The 21,717-nt window shown below is 41.2% G+C and overlaps 1 long non-coding RNA gene across 2 annotated transcripts in view; it reads left to right on the forward strand.

Moving 5' to 3' along the window:
• Positions 1-738: 738 nt before the first annotated feature.
• Positions 739-21,717, forward strand: part of LOC125632505 (uncharacterized) — a 56,312-nt gene continuing 35,333 nt past the window's right edge. For both annotated transcript variants that reach the window (XR_007355331.2, XR_007355330.2), the window contains exon 1: positions 739-815. This is a non-coding gene — a long non-coding RNA (uncharacterized LOC125632505). The remainder of the gene's footprint in view (positions 816-21,717) is intronic.

Here is a 21,717-nt window from a genome sequence, read left to right on the forward strand (position 1 = left end):
TTTCCATCATTCCAGTACCATAACTGGAACTCAACAAATGATTTTAATAAATTGTCATAAACTGAAAATTGGCAAAGACGGCATTTAAAACCTCCCCCAAAACTACTATTTCTAGAGGCAGCAATGAGCATGAATTAAACACTAAAGCAATATGGAAAAGGCCCTGATCCTGCATTCCTTCCCTATTTTGTACTGCCAGTGCAAATTCAATGGGAGTTTGTGTACATGAGGAATGTAAGCTGATATCCAATGTTTGCACATACAACATCTGGCACAACTTCCCCTAAATGAACAGACAGGTTTTGCCACTCAAAAAGCTACTTTCTGGAAATGTCACTACCGATGACTGTTTGCACCTACCATGGAAACAGAAAAATGGATTTTTAAACAATTTAGTGGAATTTCTAGACTCGATGCAATATTATAAGTTTTCACTTTTCCTGTAAAACCGGTGAAGTGTGAATTTTTGCATTTTCACACCAATGAATTAAAGACTTTATTGCTGCTAGATGTTTCTTTTCCTCTCTTGTCTTTTTTAACAAGCTCTGCTGAAGCCAAAATTTTCAAAATTGGGTGTGTATGTCTATAATTAGGAACCTAAATGAAGATAGCCTGATTTTCAGGGGTGCTGATCAACTACCCTTAAAGTCACAGAAGCCAAAAGAGTTCATTAAAATGTACTTCTTGAATTGTTCCGGTAAAAGTGATAACATTGGAGTCTTGAATGTGTTTTTTATAGATGGGAAAACTCCCTGTGAGCATGACGCGTGAGAATCAGCAGCTGTACCAAGAGAGTTCTTATAACATGTGTTCTTGTAAGTGGTGCTGCCTGGGCTTCTATTTATTCATATTAATAGTGAAGTCAATTGTATTACACGGGGACATGTAGAAGCTCCTATTGGAAACAGATGTGCTGATACAGACCCCTGTATCTGAGAGGAGTTCTATGGAGGTCTTTGTGGAGGCACCCGTATTTGAGATTGGGATTGGGACCTAGTAAGTAACAGAGAAGACAAAAATATACTGATCATTTTGAGGTGTTTGTATATGCATGACATTGACATAAATTGCCACTTTGTCAAGAACTTTTGTAAATTTACACTAATTCAGTTTTAATGATACGTTATACTGTTGTGCTCTCCTGTCCATGAGTGCCATTCAAGGGCATCTTCCATTGCCTCCTGAGCACCTTGAGTCAGGAGGGGACAATATTTGACCCTGGGGTCTCTGTCCTTTCTTCCTCCCTTTCATATCATGCTTTGGTTACTAGCACCTTTAAAATACCTTTCTTGGTGGGCTATCAGTAAACCAGCAAGGAATCTGCCCCTGGTGAGGACCCCGACGGTTACATTGCTACTTTTCCCATTTACCTGAGTCCATGATATATCCCTGGGAAGGGCACAGGCTTGGACACGAATGGAATGGTTATTGTTGGCACTGCTGAAGGGGAAGTACCCTTCTTCAAGTGAGGTGCAGCTTCTGTGACTGTGGAATCCAGGAGGCTAGTGGAACCTGCTCTGGATCTACAGGGTCAAATTTTGTCTGGAGAGAGCCTTCTGTCTGGGAGGTGTCTTCTTATAGTGCATAGATACCACAGTGATAGAAGCTCTATAAACACCTAAGACAGATTCTTTAAGCCAGTCTCAGTATTGTAGTAGCTTTCAGAAAAGATCTTCAACAGAAACTGGGAAGTTAGACACACACTTTTGGATGTTTGCTCCAATTCAGCAGGCTTCCAGTCCTTAGTCAAATCAGGATGAAAAGGATTTCTATTGTTTCTGCTGTAGAAAAGCAACCGTGATTTTAAAAAAAGATGGAATGATGTTGTCCTATTAATTTATCATCAACTTTAACAGTTGGCTTTGGAAAAGCTAAGAGTTACCCTAGCTGAACTCTCCTATTTTAAGCTGTTACTAGCTCGGGATTGTCTTCCCTGGGAATCTCAAGTCAATACAGAGAATGTAGGATACAACAGAAATTGTGCATTAATCTATTAGTTGAATCTCAATCTGTAAAAGTCATTCTTTAAAACAAAACCCAGAATCATCCACTTTTTTGATTTGTTTTTTTTATTCTACAACCTACTTTGAAACCCAGAAGTCATAAAGTTTTGCCTTGTCATAACCTATAAGTTATGGTGGCACAGTAATATTTTTTACTGTCCAGATAAAAAAGGAAATTACTAACTCAGTCCTTGCCTGGTGAAGCAGTTAGCTGCCTGAGGTCTCAGTGGTTTCACTTCATTTAACATAAGAAAGTATAAAACTGACATATAAAAATTCCCTTGAGGGATCACTCATAATAGTTTTTTTTTAAACTTTTTCTAAGTTTTTTGACCTTGATTTCTATGCAGTGAGCATATCCCCTCTAAACACACTCTAGAGTTCCTTACAATCTTTATCCATAGCTGTTCATTTTAGTTTTCCTTTATTTTTGAGTGTTGAACACTGGATTTTTCCTCTACACTCATCCTTTGTTGTCCATGACATGATCAAGTATTTCCATTGAGATTACAGCTGTTGTGCTTTTCTCCAAGCATTCCTGTGTGTTGTCGGTATTGGTAATGAGGCTTTTCTAGTTTCCTTTCAATAAAACCATCCAAACATTTCAGCTTCTCACCAGGAAATTTATGATTGATGCTATTTGGAGAAGCTAGCGTCCGAAATTCATTGACAGAGAATAATGCGGTACTGTTAGCAAGGAGTTCTTTCAGTCATGTGCAACTGTACAACACAGATTTGCAACCTTTAATTACAGCAACTATAAGCTTCTGCACTTAAAATGTTTAATTTCTTCAAGTATACTATCATTACAAGAATAGAAGATGTTCATGCTGTGGTGATTGGTATAGCCAGATACGAAGTATTTGGAGCAGTTACAAATATGTAATAACAAATGTGCTAGCAGTAATGATTTGTGTCAGGCATTGAGGTCACTATCAAAGTTTTTCCAACTGTGTTGAGCGTGTCAGACCTGAGTGACAACAATTCCATGAACGAGGAGAAAGATAGCAGAAACATGTCTGGTGGAGGAAAGTTTATTGTATTAGCTCATGAAAATGACACTGTCAAAGGTTTGCAGACCCAAATTTGAGCTGCCTAATTTTTCTTTCTGTCTAGTTATTAAGTACTTATAATTCCTTAAAGTATGTATTTTTTTTAAACAGTGAGTTGCTGCTGCTTTTATTCTGAAGTAAAATAGTAATGTCAATAATCTTGTACTACTGAGTAACAAACAACTTCACTCATAGATGCACTGAGGTATTAAGGCTGATAAGGAAAGATTGGCTTTTCAAGCTTTCAAGTGGCAGATATAAAGTGAGTTTGAAAACAATGAACAGTAACTGCAAAAAGAACAGGAGTACTTGTGGCACCTTGGAGACTAACAAATTTATTAGAGCATAAGCTTTCGTGGGCTACAGCCCACTTCATCGGATGCATAGAATGGAACATATAGTAAGAAGATCTATATATACATACAGATAAGTTGTAAGTTGCCATACAAACTGTGAGAGGTTAATTAGTTAAGAAGAGCTATTATCAGCAGGAGGGAAAAAAAAACTTTTGTAGTGATAATCAAGATGGTCTATTTAGACAGTTAACAAGAAAGTGTGAGGATACTGAACTTAGGGAAATAGATTCAATATGTTTAATGACCCAGTTTGTTTAAATGACAGTATGGCCAACTCTCACAATTTTATTGTGAGTCTTGCAATATTTTTTTTAAGTCTGTGCTCCAGGAATCATGTGACTATGTCGGAATCTCAGCTTTCACTTAAAAACAGTTTCTAGCCCTCATACTTGTGGAGAAAAGCTGGAAAATGTGACACTTCCCACCCCAAAAGGCACAAAAGAATAAAAATAGAGACCCAATATTTTTGGCTTTTTTTTTTTTTTTAAAGTCCCTCATGTTTTTAAGACAATCTTATGATTGTTGGGGGGGGGGGCACTGATAGGGGACTGACTCATTCTTTTGGAACACATGGGATTGGTAATACTACACTATGATCATTTAATCTTATTTCTGCAATAAAACAAAGCCTTTCTAATGATTTTAGTGGCCCAAAATGATCTTAAATCCGATTAGGGCACGCTGGCAAAAAAAATAGTAAAATTTACTCCTAATAATATATTTTTAATCACTATATAGGTGATGATAGTATTCTGCAATGTCAAAAGTGCAAGATGAGAGAGTAGAAGGGCTTGTCTATAAGGACAGTAAGTGCACAGCAAGCTGGGGTACAGTAGCCTGCTGAGTACTAAGTTGCCATGTGGACCCTTCTGCCATGGACGAGAAGTTCTGTAGTGTGGTTTGATGTACTGCTGTTCAAAACAGCACTAGCTCTTCATATAGACAAGTTCTAAGTCCCAGGCAAAAAATAGTTTGCAATTTTATAATTAAAGATTATATCATAATGCATATGCACTTGGGGATCTAATTAAGACACTTCCTAACTTTTGCTTGACTTCAACATTGATAAATGCAAAGTAATGCACATTGGAAAAAACAATCCCAATTACATATATGTAATGATGGCTTCTAAATTAGCTGTTACCATTCCATAAAGAGATCTTGACTCACTGTGAATAGTTCTCTGAAAACTTTAGTTCAGTCCTCGGCAGTGGTCAAAAAGGTTAACAGAATGTTAACTACTGGGAAAGTGATAGACAATAAGACAGAAAATATCATACCACTATATTAATCCCGACTGCGCCCACACCATGAATAGTGCGTATGGTTCTAGTTGCCACATCTCAAAACGGACTGGAAAAGGTTCAGAGAAGGGCAACAAAGATAGCCAAAGAAACAGTTGAAACAGTTTCTATATGAGGAGATACTAAAAAGATTAGGGCTGTTCTTAGTACAGAAGAGACAACTATGGGAGGGATATTGTAGAGGTCTATAAAGTCATGAATTGTATGGAAAAAGTGAATAGAGGTGTGTTACTTTACTCTTTTTCACAATTAATAAACAAACAAACAGGAGTCACCTGATGAAATTAATAGGCAGCAGGTTTAATACAAACAAGAGGAAGTATTTTTTCACACAACACACAACTAACCTGTGGAACTTATTGCCATGTCATGTTGCGAAGGCCAAAATTATAACTGGGTTCATAAAAGAACAAGATAAATTAAATGAAGATAGGTCCATCAATGGCTATTAGTCAAGATGGTCAGAGATTCAGCTCTATGCTCTGGTGCTCCCTAAGCTTCTAACTGCCAGATGCTGGGAATGACCAACAGGGGATGGATCACTTGATGATTACCTGTTCTGTTCATTCTCTGAAGCATCTGGTGTTGGCCACTGTAGGAAGACAGGATAATGGGCTAGATGGACCATTGGTCTGACCCAGTATGGCTGTTCTTATATTCTTATGACTTTGCAACCTTGATAATGTCCTTTTAATGTAGTGGTCTGTGTCATTTATGGTCTAATTATTACTTAGTCCTTCCTTGAGTTCAGGGGACTGGACTAGATGACCTACTGAGGTCCCTTCTAGTCCTACGCTTTTATGATTCTATGATTTCCTTGGTTTTTTAAAAAAGCAAACTGATAAAACAGAAATTCCATTCATACTGACACACACAGAGATCATCAGCAGGACTAGAAACTTTAGATTCCCAAACCTCTGCCATTTGAACTAATGGAGTAAATGATGGCTATAGTAGGCTGTCATCCTCTACAGGGACCAGCATTAGTGGTGGATGGGACACTTTGCCAGTGGGTTTAATAAATATTTCCTGACACCAGAGGAATGGTGAGCTCAGTAATCTTGGCTCCATTGCAGGCTGTGGAAAAGAATGTTCTCTAGTGGGTACAGACTTTTCTGCCCATTCCACTCCCCTGTCCTGTCTTTTCATCACACGTGGCTCTTAGTCCAATTCTCCTCACCTAGCCAGTCCCAGTCTCCACTCTTCAGGCTTCCCATTCCCAATCTCCTTGCCCAGCACAGCCTCATCTCACCCCTCTGGACTCACCATGCCCATCTCCCTCCTCCACTCACAGTCCCAGTCTCGTTGGCCAGCCATGCCCACTCCTGCCACCCTCTGGGCCCTGTTCCCAGTCTCCTTGCCCAGCCAACCAGCCATAGTCCATCACCTCTAAGTTTCCTGTTCAATCAGTGTCTCTCCACCGTGGCCTCTTGTCACTATCCCCACCTGCTTTCTACATCCAACTGTATCCCAGTTCCAATATCACACCCCAGGCTCCTTGTACAGTCTGTGTCCCTTCCCCTGGTTCCTCATCTCAATCTCTTCCCAGCCAGTCCCAGCTCTCCCTGCATACCTCAGCTCCTTGCTAGGTCAGTCTCTCCTCTCCCCTCACCTCCTTCCCCTCACTATATTGGTTCTCAGTCCGAGTCTCCTTCCCACCTATTGCCTCCCAGTCCCTGCACCGTTTCCCTCTTCAGCTCCTAGTCTCCTTGTCCAGCCTATCCCAATCTCCCCTCTATCGCTAGTTCTCATTTCACTCTGCACCCCTGATAACCTTCAGTCCCAGCTCATTTCCCCAATCTACTCCCCCTACATAGTCAGCAGGTCCAGCTGTTGTCTCCTTGGCATTCAAATCAGGCAACATCCTCCTCCACAGTTCCTGGGCCTAGCTGTCAGAGCACTGAGAGCACAGGAGAGACAGGCTCCCAGTCCCTGTTCTCAGGTCAGGTGCCTGGATCCGACTTCAATTGAAAGGAAAGTCCCATTAGGCCCCAGGCTGGAGCATGTTCAGTGCAGACAGAATCTTCAGGGTATTTAGCTGCAAAAATCTAGCAAGACTGTAAAGAGCCTGTGTGAACTGTGATTGTTCAAAGGCTTATAACTTGGTCAAGTTTAGGTTGATTTTGACCGGGCTAGAAAAAGATACATCCCTGCCACAAAGACTACCCTCTACCACATTTCAAGTCCCTGATCTTTGAAAAGCTCTAGGTTGCCAGAACTTGTAAACTTATATATATGAACCTGAGGCAGACACCCAAGAATTTCAGTCCAAAGTGTTAAAGTTTGGCAAAGTAATAAGCAACTGAAAAAAAGGTCTTATAATGTGAAGTGTCAGGTAACCTTACAAACAGGCCGTGCTACTAGCCCTACCTATAAATAATATATATCAAAAATACATGCACAATCTATTAACGCTAATTATATATTTTATTACAGAATTGTAACATGCTCCCAAATAGACAATATAGTCATCATGAATCTCATACTTATGACAAATATTTTGTTAACTATAGAGATACTTATGCTGTAAAATATTGTTGCAGGTATAATATATATTCTCCATAGATTAATACAAATATAATATATATTTATAATGTGTGTGTTTTTTAAAACATACAGCAGTGAATATTTGAAACAGATTTTCAATATATACTGCTTAGACACCATAGTTATCTACCGTAGAAAGGTACCTACTTAATATCCATTTAATTATATTTAAAACATTTTCAGTGTTGAATAGCTCCTTGGGTGGACAGCAGACATTCCCACAACATTAGGTGCTTTTTGGGGGTGCTCAGTATGCTGACAACTGTATTGCGGTTTCCCTAAAGAGATGCAGACGTGTAAACTAGGAAATCTCTGTAAATCACTTCAGTGGAGTGTCTTTGGATTTACACCAATGTAACAGAACACAATTTGGTTCCTGGAGCTTGTAAACAGGAAATGGGGTACTGGAGACAGTGTGAGTTTACTGAAAATTAGAGCAGTGATGAAAAGCTTTGGAGATTGTGACTAGTAAGGAAGATAGACTGGGAAGGTGGGTTACTCATACCAACCTGCCAGAGGATATTAGCAATAGCATAAGTATGCTGCCAAATGCAAATAAGCAACACATTCTGTGTCTTGCACTATGACTCTCAAATGGCACTGACTGCCAGCTGTTTGCTGAGTGGTACTACAGCACTACTTATAAGGGTGCATGTATTATGTGCTCCAAAACCTGCAGGTTTTATTGTACAGGTATCTTCTTTTATGTGCTGCTCTCTGAACATAGAGCTCATTTGTGCACAAAGCTTTCACATTTTGAATGGGCCCTTTATGTTGGGTGTGTGTCAGATGCACTTTGGGATAGCACATTTTTATTTGTGTGTGTGTTGCTCTAGGAAACTGTGTTAGGAAGAAGTTTCATCCCAGTATCAAGACTTGCACTGCTGTGGTGTTTGTTTGCTCATGCCTCCTCGTGCTGCTATTGTACCTTAGTAATGGCATAACCTCACTATGTTCTTAATACAGGAGTTCTTCCCTGTACACTAGTTTGTAGGGTCATATATATTTTGTTCACCACTAACTAAGGTTGCCTGGAGAATGGTCTATTTTTTTTGCAGTGGATTTCACTCGACATTTACACAAGTGTAACCAAGATCAGATATTGGACTTCAGTCTTAAATGTTATACTTTTGTGTGCCTAATCTGTAATATTTAGGCGAATGCCCTGTCTAACTTCTTATACATCCACTGATACCTGAACAGGATGTGGCCTGGGATTTTGAAACTGTTATCCAAAATTAAAATGTCTTAACTAAGTAAATTACATTTTAAAATGAATATATTAATATTAAATATTAAAATGCAAAATATTAGCAATATTATACCTGCCACAGAGAAAAAACATCTGTACACATCTAGATCACAGTAATCCAGTCATCGGTGTATTGATTTTAAGCCCTGCAGGGGCGTCTCACAAATTCAGGTGATGTCCCCCGGTGTTAGAAGTTTGCATTTCAATCTCTGTGCTGTGTCGCCTCCCTATTGGTTACACATCTGACTACGTTCAGGAGAATAAGTTATTCTTTTCAGAGTCAACAGTGATTTGCTGTGACTAAATGGGCTGCAGAATCATCTATTTTATAGAGTAGCATAGTTAGGAATATTTTTTTTCTATTATTGGGGTTTGGGGGGAAGGGGAAGAGAATCCACCATTTTGCAGTCTTCCCTGACCCTGTTGTGACCCTCCTGTGGCTGGCTGGCAATTCCGGTTTCAGGGGCAGTTTGTGCTTAGAGTGCAATCAGAAAGTGGCACCAGCACAGCCAAGGAATGAGGTCGAAGTGTGGATTAGTGAGGTGCTGCTTTATGGTGAGGTTGCCTGTTTTAGGTGTTTCTGCTGTAGTGAGACCTTTTCTGAAGCTTATGTCCCAGAATCAAATGTACTGGGCGTGCACAATGAATACTTTGACACGCTGAAGAAGCCCCTTTTCTTTGACAGGTCCTGCACCAGATTTAGTCTTAATCCACAACTACTGACCCTTATCACGGTCCTTTAGGAACCATGCTACCATTGTCTGAGCCCCCTGCAGTTGCGCAGTGTTAGCTATAGATAGGACCAGCAGAGGTTAATGCTTCAAGCTGTATTAACTCCTGATCAGATTTCCTTTTGGAGATCTGCAGGGTCAGCAGAGGACAATTCTGTGGAGCTGGCTGTTCCCTTCATCCACTTCTTCTCACCCCCAAAACACACTAGAGCCCTAACCCCACAGAGTTTGTGCAGAACAGTTTCTGCATAGCCTCGCACAGTGAAAAATGATGCCACAGAGGATTCATTCCCCACCTTCCACATGACCAAGATTGGATCTGCCACGTAAAGTTCCCTCCACTCACACAGGTGGTGAATGGGGTCTTAGAACAATAGTACCAGACAGCCCCGTTAGCCTTGTTGAACCACAGCACATGACTGCCAGCTTCCTCTTGGCCCTCATTCCTTAGGTCAGTCACTAGACCACATGACACTACCTGAGGAGGTTTAGATGTTCCTGTTACATTATCTGCTTGGTCTGGGTCCTGCACGCTTAGACAACTACTTGTATTAATTATCAGCAATTGGCTATGCACTATTGCTAAGAAAGCATTTGGGGTTCTCTCTAGCACAGACTTCACTTCTCAAGGATACAGTGATATGACCTTATTTCCATTGACAAACTACTGATACATAGCAGAGCCCCTCTTATAGCTATGATACAATGAAATGATAGGTGTAGTCTTTAGAATATACTGCTGAAATTCATTTACTTAAGAAGCCATTCATGTACTCAAGGGTCTTAAATTTTGTGTGGCAACTGGCGAGGGTGGCAACTGCTGAGAATTTGTGTGGTTTATAGGGACAGAGCTGAGATTTATGTTAGAATCTTAACTTTAAATCTTGTGACTTACTAGGTTTAGTTTTTGTTTTCTTTTTTAAATTATAAACATTCTATTAATGTTCTTACATTCTTTAATAGGGCAATATATTTTCAACCTTACATTTGTGTGTGTGTGTGTTTTTGTGTGCGTGTGTGTATGGATTTTATTCTCAATATCTTTAAAAAGCTTAGTGTGACAAAGGAATGTACTGTATATCAGGACAGATGTGAATTTATGGCCGTTAAGCTGAATTTTATTAAACCTATACACACATTGTAATAGTGTTTGTCTTTGTTAACAAGGTCTGTATATGCTGCAGTTTTACTGTACAGTTTATGCAGGACCTAAGTATGAAACCAACTGAAGTGCTCATATATACTATTAAACCAGAGATGGGTTCCATCCAGCAACGGCCCTCTGGCAATTCAAGAGAGCAGAGCTTCAACCAAAAAACAATGTCAAAACCACCTATGGTTTTGTACCTGACATTGAAAATTGTCTAGATTTAACAAGGCATCTGTGCAAGATTATCTTTCAGGGCCTTAGTAATAATCATCTATATGATTTCCAAAGTAAAAATATGTCCATTGGAAGGCTTTTAAGAAGTATGGTTCCTTTCATCTTTATTTTAAAACTCATTATTTTCCACGGTATGATTTTTTCTGACATGTAGCTGGAATGTTGTGAGGATATGACAACAGCAGCCCAACATTCTGGCAAAGTAGAAAAAGTAAAAATGCAAAAATGTCTAGAATTAAGCCCAATTGCAAAGTTAATTTCTAATATTTTTGTGGTAAAATGTAGTAACAGTATTCTGAAAAGGAGGAAGGATGGTCTTGTGGTTAAGACAGAGGCCTGGGAGTTGAAATACCTGGGTTCTACCACAGTTAAAAATTATGACCACAGGCAAGTCACTCCACCTCTATTAGCCTATTTCTTGATCTGTAAAAAAGGGACAATAATCACACATTTGTGTGGAAGCTATGTTAATCAATAATTGTAAATTGCACTGAAATCCTCAGATAGACATCTGCAGAGTCTAAAGGTCTGGGATCTTCACTCAGATCCATCTGTATTACTAAGGGCAAAGCCATATAGGTTTGGTGTAATGTTATATTTTAAATCCCTTAGTGTTCAATTTACACAAAAATAATTATTTAACAAGATTTTTAATTATATCTCTAATTTGTTGTGAAATTCAAGCAAGTATTTCTTCCAGAATCCTGAAGATATTTCTCTCAAGGGGCTTGGAAGTCTGTGGATATTTCTACTGAATATTGTGGTCCAGGCTTCCACTGAAGTGAACCTGAATTTGGTCATGAGAAAATAAATGCACATTTATACGCTGTTGTCACATGCACAAGGACATGTTACTTTTACAAATATACAGTTGATGTGTGGACTAACCTCTACTTCACTCCTATAAATGCAGGGGGAAGGGGAGGAGATCTTCAGCAGGTGTAAATTATGAGAACATAACACAAAAGTTGCCATACTCGGTCCATCTTGCCCAATGTGACAGAATGTACCCTGTGTCCATACCCTACACACTATTGTAATAATAATTTTACATTATGAGTCATCATTTGAAAACTCATAATTTGCTGGTCATTATTGTCCTGATAAAATATATGTGTCAACATTGTATAAGAAGTTATTAGATTCCAGTGTGTTGTTATTAACACATGTTCCAAACTGAGGTTGGCAAACAGGTCTGTCCTAAACAAAGGAATGTGTGCTCCAATTAATTTCCATTTAAGCAGTAAACAGAGTCATCATACAGGTGAGAAAAAGCAGCAGGGAACATCTTTCCCCATAGACTTTTTCTCTCCTGGCACCCAACTGTAAATGTTTTTCAAGAGGGGGATTGAATCTATAAAAAGGAGGGACAAAAACCCCAAAGCACCCCTCTCACTCTCCCTAACCATTGCATTTATGGCACCTGAAGCAACACAGGAAGCCTTGGATTTTAGATGAAGGGGTCCTGACCTAGAGGGTTTGGTCAGTAATGCTCCTAAAAGCACATGGTGAGAAACTTTGCTTGAATCTCATATAGTTTAAGTTAGGCACCAGTAACATTTTAACTTTATTTTCTTGTAACCATTTCTGACTTTTATGCCTTTTTACTTGCCCTTACTAAAATCTATCCCTTTGTAGTTAACAAATGTCCTTTATTGTTTTATCTAATCCAGAGTGTTTAAACTGAAGTGTCTGAGGGTGGTAAATTGTGTGTGTATTATTTCTATTAAAGAAATAACAGACTTTATATAAACTTTTACTGTCCGGGAGCGGGCTGGGCAGTACAAGACATACATTTCTGGAAGAAAATCTAAGACTTGGAATGTGTGGTGCTCACCCTGCAGGCTGGTAAGAGCCAAGGTGTGGCGGGCTGGTTGCAGCCCACATGCAGACATAGCTGGGAGTGACTTGCATGCTGGAGACTGTTCGTGAGCAGTCCAGGCTGGACTGCCTCAAAGCAGTTTAAAGGGCACCCCAGGTTAGAGGGCAGGAGTGACACAGCTACTCATTAGTCTGCATTAAACTGTGGTATGTCACACCCACTGTCCTGTCTTCAGCAGTAGCCCATACCAGAACTTCAGGGGAATTATACAGAACAGGGCAATTATGGAGTGATCCATTCTCTTTTGTCCACTCTAAGCATCTGGCAGTCAGAGGCTTAGGGACACCTAGAACAGGGGGTTGCATCCCTGATCATCTTGGCTAATAGCCATTCATGGACCTATCCTCCATTAACGTAACCAGTTCTTTTTTTTAACTGTTATGTTTTTTGACCATCACAACATTCCATGGCAATGAGTTCCATGGGTTAGTTGTGTGTTGTGTGAAAAAGTACTTTCTCTTGTTTGTATTAAACATGCTGCCTATTAATTTCATTAGGTGGCCCCAATGTCACAGCTTCATTACCCCAGCTGAAGAGCTGCCCCATCCAGTATGGTGCAGGTACTCCGCAGCTGTAATGTTGGCTACACATAGCTGCATACACACAACAGAATATATTGGTGGATTAGCAGTGTAGTGGTACAGGTGGTGAAAGCAGATATATGGCCCTTAGTTTGTCATTATATCCTTTGTGGTAGGACTGATATGTATGATGAATGAGAATGGAGGGTGATAAGCTCAGTGGTGAAGACTGGGATGTAAATTAGGATGACTACCCATCTTTTTGATTCATGTTTGATTATAGAGTAGACTCTTTGGATAAGACCAGGTAGTTTGAACATCTGACCATTGCATGTATGCCAAACCAAGCTTCGGGGCCAAATTCTCTGGTTGTTAACTACACTGAAGAAAATGAGTTAGGCAGCAGAGAACGTGTCATAAGGAATTTCATATTTCAGTAACATACATATAGCAAAACTTCCTAACTTCACATATAATGGTAACACATAATTCAACAGGATAGTAATGATCAACAAATCATGACTTCTCAATGATACCTCACAAGGCATATTTTGTACAAATCATAATCATATAACAGTGGTGTATATTTGGGTACAGTGTGTCATTTTGAGGTACAGTGTGACATACTATGATACTGGAATCTTCAAGTGTTCTTATTCTTGAAGACTTCATTGTCTAGTACAAGTGGAAATCAAATTAATTGGTTATTAAGCTCTGCCAATTAATGAGCTTAGTAGAACTGTTTCAGCATGTTATAGAAGATGTTCAAGAGAGGGATTACATGTTGGACCCAATCTCTTTTTGCATAGCTATCTCCAGGATATTTCTTGACCCCAGAGTGATAAATGCAGTGGGGCCAAGAAAAAGTACTTGGGTCCCACTTCTAATGCTTATAAGAACCGAACCAGATCTTGAAATTCTTTTAGGTTTGCCCATCACTAGTGTAAATGTTTCCATATACATTTCAGTTTATGCTGTCCATGCTTACCTCAGCACTTCTAACCATGTACATATCTTGCTTGAAGACTTCTTTGTTCCTAGATCAATGGTGCAGTGCACTGTCATGGCATCTCTAAGATGAGATAGTTGTGCACAAACTCCATAAATGAACAATCTTTTAAAAAATCTTGCTAAAAGTAAAAGTAACTTGAACATGAGTGATTCTGTAGTTTCTTCGAAAAAAGGAAACTATTCTTTTCTTGTTTTTACTATCCAAAGGCAATAGTTCACATCATTAATGAATGGACTGCAAAATGTCATTTAAAAATAAAAGATTTGAGTCAGAGGAATAATAAAACCATCTCTAAAAAGTATCCTGTATTTCCTTCTCCTTCAATTTAAAAGTCACTTTTCGCCCTTTCCATTTTACAAAAAAAAGATTCTTGATCTTAGGCTAAAACAGAGCGTACTAAATTACAGTCCATACCAAGCTTTTGGAATCAATTTATGTAATCCTGACAATAGTGGTTTAAGGGAAGAGACACTAACACATGTTTAATTCTAGCACTGTTAATTGCATTGCTCTAAGGGGAGATCTGATCTAGAATGGACAATAAGTTGGTGGTTTCTGTCCATTTCATAGTGAACACATTACAAACAACACCACTCTAATTTGCTCTAATTGGCACCCATTTTGGCAGTCTCAGTTGGACAGGAAGAATGAACTATCAACTCACCCTTCCAAGTGATGCTTCTTAATCAAAACTGGTGCTCATTGGAAAGGTAGTGTAGGAAAGCTGGCACTTCTGATGCCCTGTGCTGTTCCTGTTCTGGGTATAAGCCTAGTACTTGAATGTTCAGGCTGCGACTGCCAGTCTGGTTCCTTTTGCAACACCGCTACCACCATACAGTGCTTTTCACCAGTAGATTGCAAAGCACTTTACGGGGGAGCACAGCATCATTATCCCCATTTTTCACACAGGCAGACTAAGGCACAGGGAGTGAAGTGAGTTGTCCAACATCATCCAGCAAGCCCATGACATAGCCAGGAACAGAAGTCATGTCTCCCAAGTTCTATTTCTTTCTCCATTAGGCCACAGGGCTCTGAATTAAAACCATATGTACTGAAATTAACTTTACATTTTTAAAAAGAAAGCATAACAGATAATTGAAAATAAAAATGTACAAACAAAATAGCATCTATGAATGTATGTGGGTCTGTGTGAATGGTAAATTTGGAAGGGAATTAACCTAACCGTAACAAGAATTTAATATCCTCTGAAGCCTGTTTGTAGGAGTCCATGATTTTAAAGACACGGTATAGCAAATGTTTTCATAAAGAATTTCTTTAAAAAAACCCTAGAAATCACTGCAGTAAGAGATCTGGGGTCAGGGTGGCAATGGCAGCAGTTTACCTTGATTAGAGGAGGCTTTGTTGGAACTGCAGCACTGAAAAAGCTGACAAGGCATTTAATCTGGCTTTGTAATAATTGGAAATGACATGGCCTATTGGCCTGGGATGTGCATTTGGTTTTTATGGAGCTGCACCAAATCAGATCTTAAGGTGGAATCTCTGAATGGCTATTGTACAACACAAGGCTATTTCATGCTGCTTTCGTTTCATGAGGTAGAGTAATTATCAGTATAAACTCGGTGCTAGAACCTGGTAAATTTCTGTCAGTGCCAGAATATCCAAGACCATATGTAAACAAAGGAGGTCTGCATAATTAAAAAAATATATACAGGCAATTTTAAATGTCGTAATGTTGGTACTCGTGTTAAGTAAAATGTCTCTACAGCAGAGTGCATGGCTGCCAAGATTGTTTCATTTGACAGGCTGTGCCAATATTTAAATTCAAATACTCCAAAACCCAGGGGAGAAAAAAAAAGACATTTTGAATGAAAAGAGAGTGCAGCCTGTCCTCCATAACACAGTGAAATGTGCTCTGGTAACTAAATGTGATCAGCTAGCAGTTCTGCATGCACTAACCATATTCATCTCTGATGCTTATTAATATTATATTTCCTCTGCAATAAATCCAGGTTATTGTTAAAAGGATATTGTTTGCATGCCCTGGGGTTCATTGAGCTAGAATTAGATGTAAGACTAAACCCTTTCCTTAAGACTGAGTGTAGTGAACACACACAGGCTGATGTACATTTTCACAAAGGTGCATTAGTAGAAATTGGAATTTAAATGTAGCCACTATACCTGCTGATCGTAGATAGCAGCACTCTTTTAAAACACAATTAAATCCCTTTGTTATCAATTGCCTGCACCTGGAAGAACGAGTGGCAACGCACAGCACTTTCAGAGCTGAACAGCTAGTGCTTATATGCTCAAGAGAGTAAATTCTGATTCCACCAATAGGTCAGGAATGGTCACAGTGGGAGCGTCAATTTGCTTTTAGGTCTTACTGTGTCGGATGAGGGTTGTGTTTGAGACACCATTAGAAATGTCACTGGTGAGGACATGAGAAATCCAAGAAAGGTTTGTATCAGCTGGGGCCTTCCCTAAGGGACCAAGGAGAAGAACATTAAAATGACGACTCTTAGTCCTCCTCCTCTATTGTTTGAAAAGGCCAGAGGACTAGCCAGAAGGGCTGGCCAACTGGGCATTTGCCCATGAAACAAGAGAATGAGGCCAGAGCAAGAAAGGCGGCCAAAGGGGAATATAAAGAGGGTTTAGGTACTATCTTTAGTGCTCATACACTGTAAAATGCATGGTTGATAGGTCTGCCTACTGGCAAGGACAATAGTACTGTAATGATTTCTCATAAAGGTTATGATTCATAATAGGGTAACAGGGTGGGTTTACTTTACATTTTGTTAATATTTAAAAATGCTGCTTTCTCTCCTATCTTGTTGGTTGGTGCTGTTTTCATTTAAACAAAAGGTGGAGGAACATACAAATATTAGTGCAATATTGTGCAATTGTATCATCATTCTGATTAAAAATCCAGGCACCATGTTAAGGTTCCCTCCCCATTCTGAACTCTAGGGTGCAGATGCGGGGACCTGCATGAAAGACCCCCTAAGCTTATTATTACCAGCTTAGGTTAAAACTTCCCCAAGGTACAAACTTTTACCTTTTGTCCTTGGACCTTATGCTGCCACCACCAAGCGTGTTAAACAAAGAGCAGGGAAAGAGCCCACTTGGGGACGTCTTCTCCCAAAATATCCCCCCAAGCCCTACACGCCCTTTCCTGGGGAAGGCTTGATAAAAATCCTCACCAATTTGCATAGGTGAACACAGACCCAAACCCTTGGATCTTAAGAACAATGAAAAAGCAATCAGGTTCTTAAAAGAGAATTTTAATTAAAGAAAAAGTAAAAGAAAAACCTATGTAAAATCAAGAAGGGAAATACCTTACACAGTAGTCAGATTCAAAACACAGAGAATCCCTCTAGGGAAAACCTTAAGTTACAAAAGACACAAAAACAGGAATATACATCCCATTCAGCACAACTTATTTTATCAGCCATTTAAACAAAACAGACTCTAACACATATCTAACTAGATTGCTTACTGACTCTTTACAGGAGTTCTGACCTGCATTTCTGCTGTGGTCCCGGCAAAAGTATCACACACACACACACACACACACACACACACACAGACCCTTTGTTTTCCCCCCCACACACACAGATTTTAAAGTATCTTGTCTCCTCATTGGTCATTTTGGTCAGGTGCCAGCGAGGTTATCCTTGCTTCTTAACCCTTTACAGGTGAAAGGGTTTTGCCTCTGGCCAGGAGGGATTTTATAGTTCTGTATACAGAAAGGTGCTACCCTTCCCTTTATATTTATGACATGCCCCCCAATCACAGAGAGGTCGAAACACTGGCTGTGATTTCTTCCTGGACTCTAGGAGAAAACAGAGTTAATAAGACACATGCACCTCTAAATATACTAGCAAGTGTATAAAGACTAACAATATTTTCCACATCTCAAAGACGATTTTAACCAGTTGATTCTGGGAAACTTTCACGGGAGAGTGCATCAGCCACTTTGTTCTAAGCTCTTGAGATGTGTTGGATGTCGAAATCAAAATCTTGGAGAGCTAACCTCCACCGAATAAGTTTTTTGTTATTTCCTATGGCGGTATGAAGCCGCTGTAGCGTAGCATGGTCAGTTTGCAGGTGGAAATGCCGTCCCCAAACGTATGGGGGTAGCTTTTCCAGAGCGTAGACAATGACGTAACATTCTTTTTCACTGACTGACCAGTTGCTTTCCCTCTCAGACAGCTTCTTGCTGAGAAAAACTACAGGGTGGAATTCTTGATCCGGTCCTTCCTGCTTTAAAACTGCTCCCACACCACGCTTGGACACATCTGTGGTTACTAGGAACACTTTGTCAAAGTCTGGGGCCCTTAGCACAGGGTTAGACATGAGTGTCGCTTTAAGCTGGTTAAAGGCCTTCTGACACTCTTCGGTCCACTGAACAGTATTTGGCTGTTTCTTTTTGGTTAGGTCTGTCAGTGGGGCGGCGATTTGGCTGTATTGCGGTACAAATCACCTGTAATATCCAGCCAAGCCTAAGAAGGATTGGACCTGTTTCTTTGACTTTGGGACAGGCCACTTTTGGATAGCATCCACTTTGGCCTGTAGGGGGTTAATAGTTCTTTGGCCCACCTGGTGTCCAAGGTAAGTTACTCTGTTTAGGCCTATTTGACACTTCTTAGCCTTAACAGTTAGTCCTGCCTCCCTTATGCGCTCAAAGACTTTTTGTAGATTTTCCAGGTGTTCTGCCCAGGAATCTGAAAATATGGCCACATCATCAAGGTAGGCGACTGCATATTCTCCTAATCCTGCTAGGAGACCATCTACAAGTCTTTGGAAGGTGGCAGGTGCATTCCGCAGCCAGAAGGGGACCCCATTAAATTCATACAGCCCGACATGTGTGGTGAAGGCTGACCTTTCCTTGGCGGATTCATCTAGCAATACCTGCCAGTACCACTTGGTTAAGTCCAAGGTAGAGATGAACTGGGCCTGTCCCAGTTTCTCTAATAGTTCGTCTGTGCATGGCATTGGATAGTTGTCTGGGTGAGTCACAGCATTTAGCTTACAGTAGTCCATGCAAAAACGTATCTCCCCATCTGGTTTGGGAACTAGAACCACTGGAGATGCCCATGCACTGCCAGAGGGGTGGATTACACCCATCTGTAGCATATCCTCGATCTCCCATTCTATAGCAGTTTTAGCTTGAGGAGACATCCAGTAAGGTTGGACTTTAATTGGGTGAGCATTACCTGTGTCAATGGAGTGGTATGCCTGTTCAGTCAGTCCTGGGGTGGCTGAGAACATTGGCGCGTAGCTAGTGCACAGCTCCTTGATCTGCTGTCGCTGTATACGCCCACGGGTCATGGAGAGGTTCACCTCTTCCACGCCACCATCACTTTTCCCGTCATAGTAGATGCCTTCAGGCCACTCAGTGTCATCTCCTCCCTGGGCTGTAAACTGACAAACCTTTAATTCTCTGGAATAAAAGGGCTTTAGAGAATTAATATGGTATACCTTAGGCTTTTGGTTGGAGGTGGGGAATGCTATGAGATAATTAACAGCTCCCAGGTGCTCTTGGACCATGAATGGCCCTTCCCACGACGCTTCCATTTTATGGGCCTGGAGCTCCTTTAAGACCATGACCTGGTCTCCTACTTTGAAGGAACGCTCTCTGGCATGTTTATCATACCAGGCTTTTTGCTCTTTTTGAGCATCCTGTAGGTTTTCTTTAGCAAGGGCTAAAGAGGTTCGGAGGGTGTTTTGTAGGTTGGTTACAAAGTCCAGAATGTTAGTTCCTGGAGACGGTGTAAACCCCTCCCATTGCTGCTTCACCAACTATAATGGTCCCTTAACCTCGTGGCCATATACAAGTTCAAATGGTGAAAACCCTAAACTGGGATGGGTACAGCTCTGTAGGCAAAGAGCAACTGCTGCAACACTAGGTCCCAATCATTGGAGTGCTCATTTACGAATTTACGTATCATGGCCCCCAAAGTTCCATTAAATTTCTCCATCCAGCCATTTGTTTGATGATGATAAGGGGTGGCAACCAAGTGATTCATCCCATGAGCTTCCCAAAGGCTTTCCATAGTTCCTGCCAGGAAATTAGTTCCTGCATCTGTGAGGATGTCGGAGGACCAACCTACCCTGGCAAAAATGTCTGCTAGTGCCTGGCACACACTTTTAGCCCTGGTGTTGCTTAGAGCTACTGCTTCCGGCCATCGGGTGGCAAAATCCATGAAAGTCAATATGTACTGCTTTCCTCTGGGTGTCTTTTTCAGAAAAGGACCCAGAATATCCACAGCTACTCACTGAAATGGAACCTCAATGATGGGGAGTGGCTGGAGAGGGGGTTTGACCTGATCTTGGGGTTTTCTCACTCTTTGGCATACCTAACAAGACTGGATATAAGTAGAAACATCCTTGCCCATTCCCTCCCAGTGGAATGACCTCCCCAAATGGTCTTTGGTCCTGTTCACCCCAGCATGGTCATTAGGATGATCATGGGCTAAGCTCAAGAGCTTTACCCGGTACTTAGTTGGAACTACCAACTGTCTCTGAGGATGCCAGTCTTCCTGGTGTCCACCAGAAAAAGTTTCCTTGTATAAAAGTCCCCTTTCTACAACAAACCTGGATCGATTAGAAGAGATGAGAGGCGGTGGGTTGCTCCGTGCCGCAGTCCAAGATCTCTGGAGGCTTTCATCTACTTCCTGTTCGGTCTGGAACTGTTCCCTTGATGCTGGAGACATCAGTTCCTCATTGGATTGTGGACCTAGGCTTGGTCCCTCTGGAAGCGATGTAGGGGATGGGGCTGTTTCCATTGACTGTGAACTGCTCTCCGCTGGTGCACTATGTTGGGGTTCAGGCTCTGGCTGAGCGTCTTGTGTAGGGTTATCAGCTGCTGCCAGTTCAGGTTCGGTGGGGCCCTCTGGTGTTGGGGTTGCAAGTACTGGATTCAGTGCTGGCAATGGGTCTGGTGCTGGTTGTTCCGCCGGTTCCAGTTCTGGGACTGGCTCTGTCTCTGGGACTGAATCCACTACTGCTGTTGCAAACGTTGGCATGGGGTCCGGTTCCATCACCTCTGACCAGGTCCTGGTAGAAGTTTCCGGAACGGAGCTAGGCGTGATGGCTTGCTTAGCCTGGCTGTGGGTGACCATTCCCATCCTCTTGGCTAGCTTCCATGATTGGCCAAGTCTTCTCCCAACAGCAAGGGGATGGGATAATCATCATAGACTGCAAAAGTCCACGTTCCTGACCAGCCCTTGTACTGGACAGGCAACTTGGCTGTAGGCAAATTGAAAGAGTTGGACTTTTGAAGGGTTGAATTGTTACTTGGATCTCTAGGTCGATTAAATTGGGGTCCACTAAGAAGCATGGATATCCAACACTTGTGCTCCGGTGTCCCTCCACGCGGTGACCTTCTTCCCGCCAACACTCATAGTTTCCCTCCGCTCCAAGGGTATCTGGGAGGTATCTGGGCCTGAGGACCTCTACTGTGATTCCAGTGTAATGAACTGTAATCTGTTGGGGTTCTTGAGGCAGTTGGCCTTTACATGCCCCGGCTCATTAGATTTAAAACATCGTCCAGCTGACGGGTCACTGGGGTGAGGCGGGTTGCTGGAGAACGGTGTGGCAGGACGATAAGGTGTCTGGAGTATTCCTTGGTGTGTAGTTGGGGCCTTGGGCTGCCCCCGGTAGTAGGGTGTGGTCTTAGGGTGTCCCTTCTGGTATCCGCCCCAATTACA

The sequence above is a fragment of the Caretta caretta genome, chromosome 2 (genome assembly GCF_965140235.1).
Source record: "Caretta caretta isolate rCarCar2 chromosome 2, rCarCar1.hap1, whole genome shotgun sequence".
In the NCBI taxonomy this organism is placed as follows: Eukaryota; Metazoa; Chordata; order Testudines; family Cheloniidae; genus Caretta; species Caretta caretta.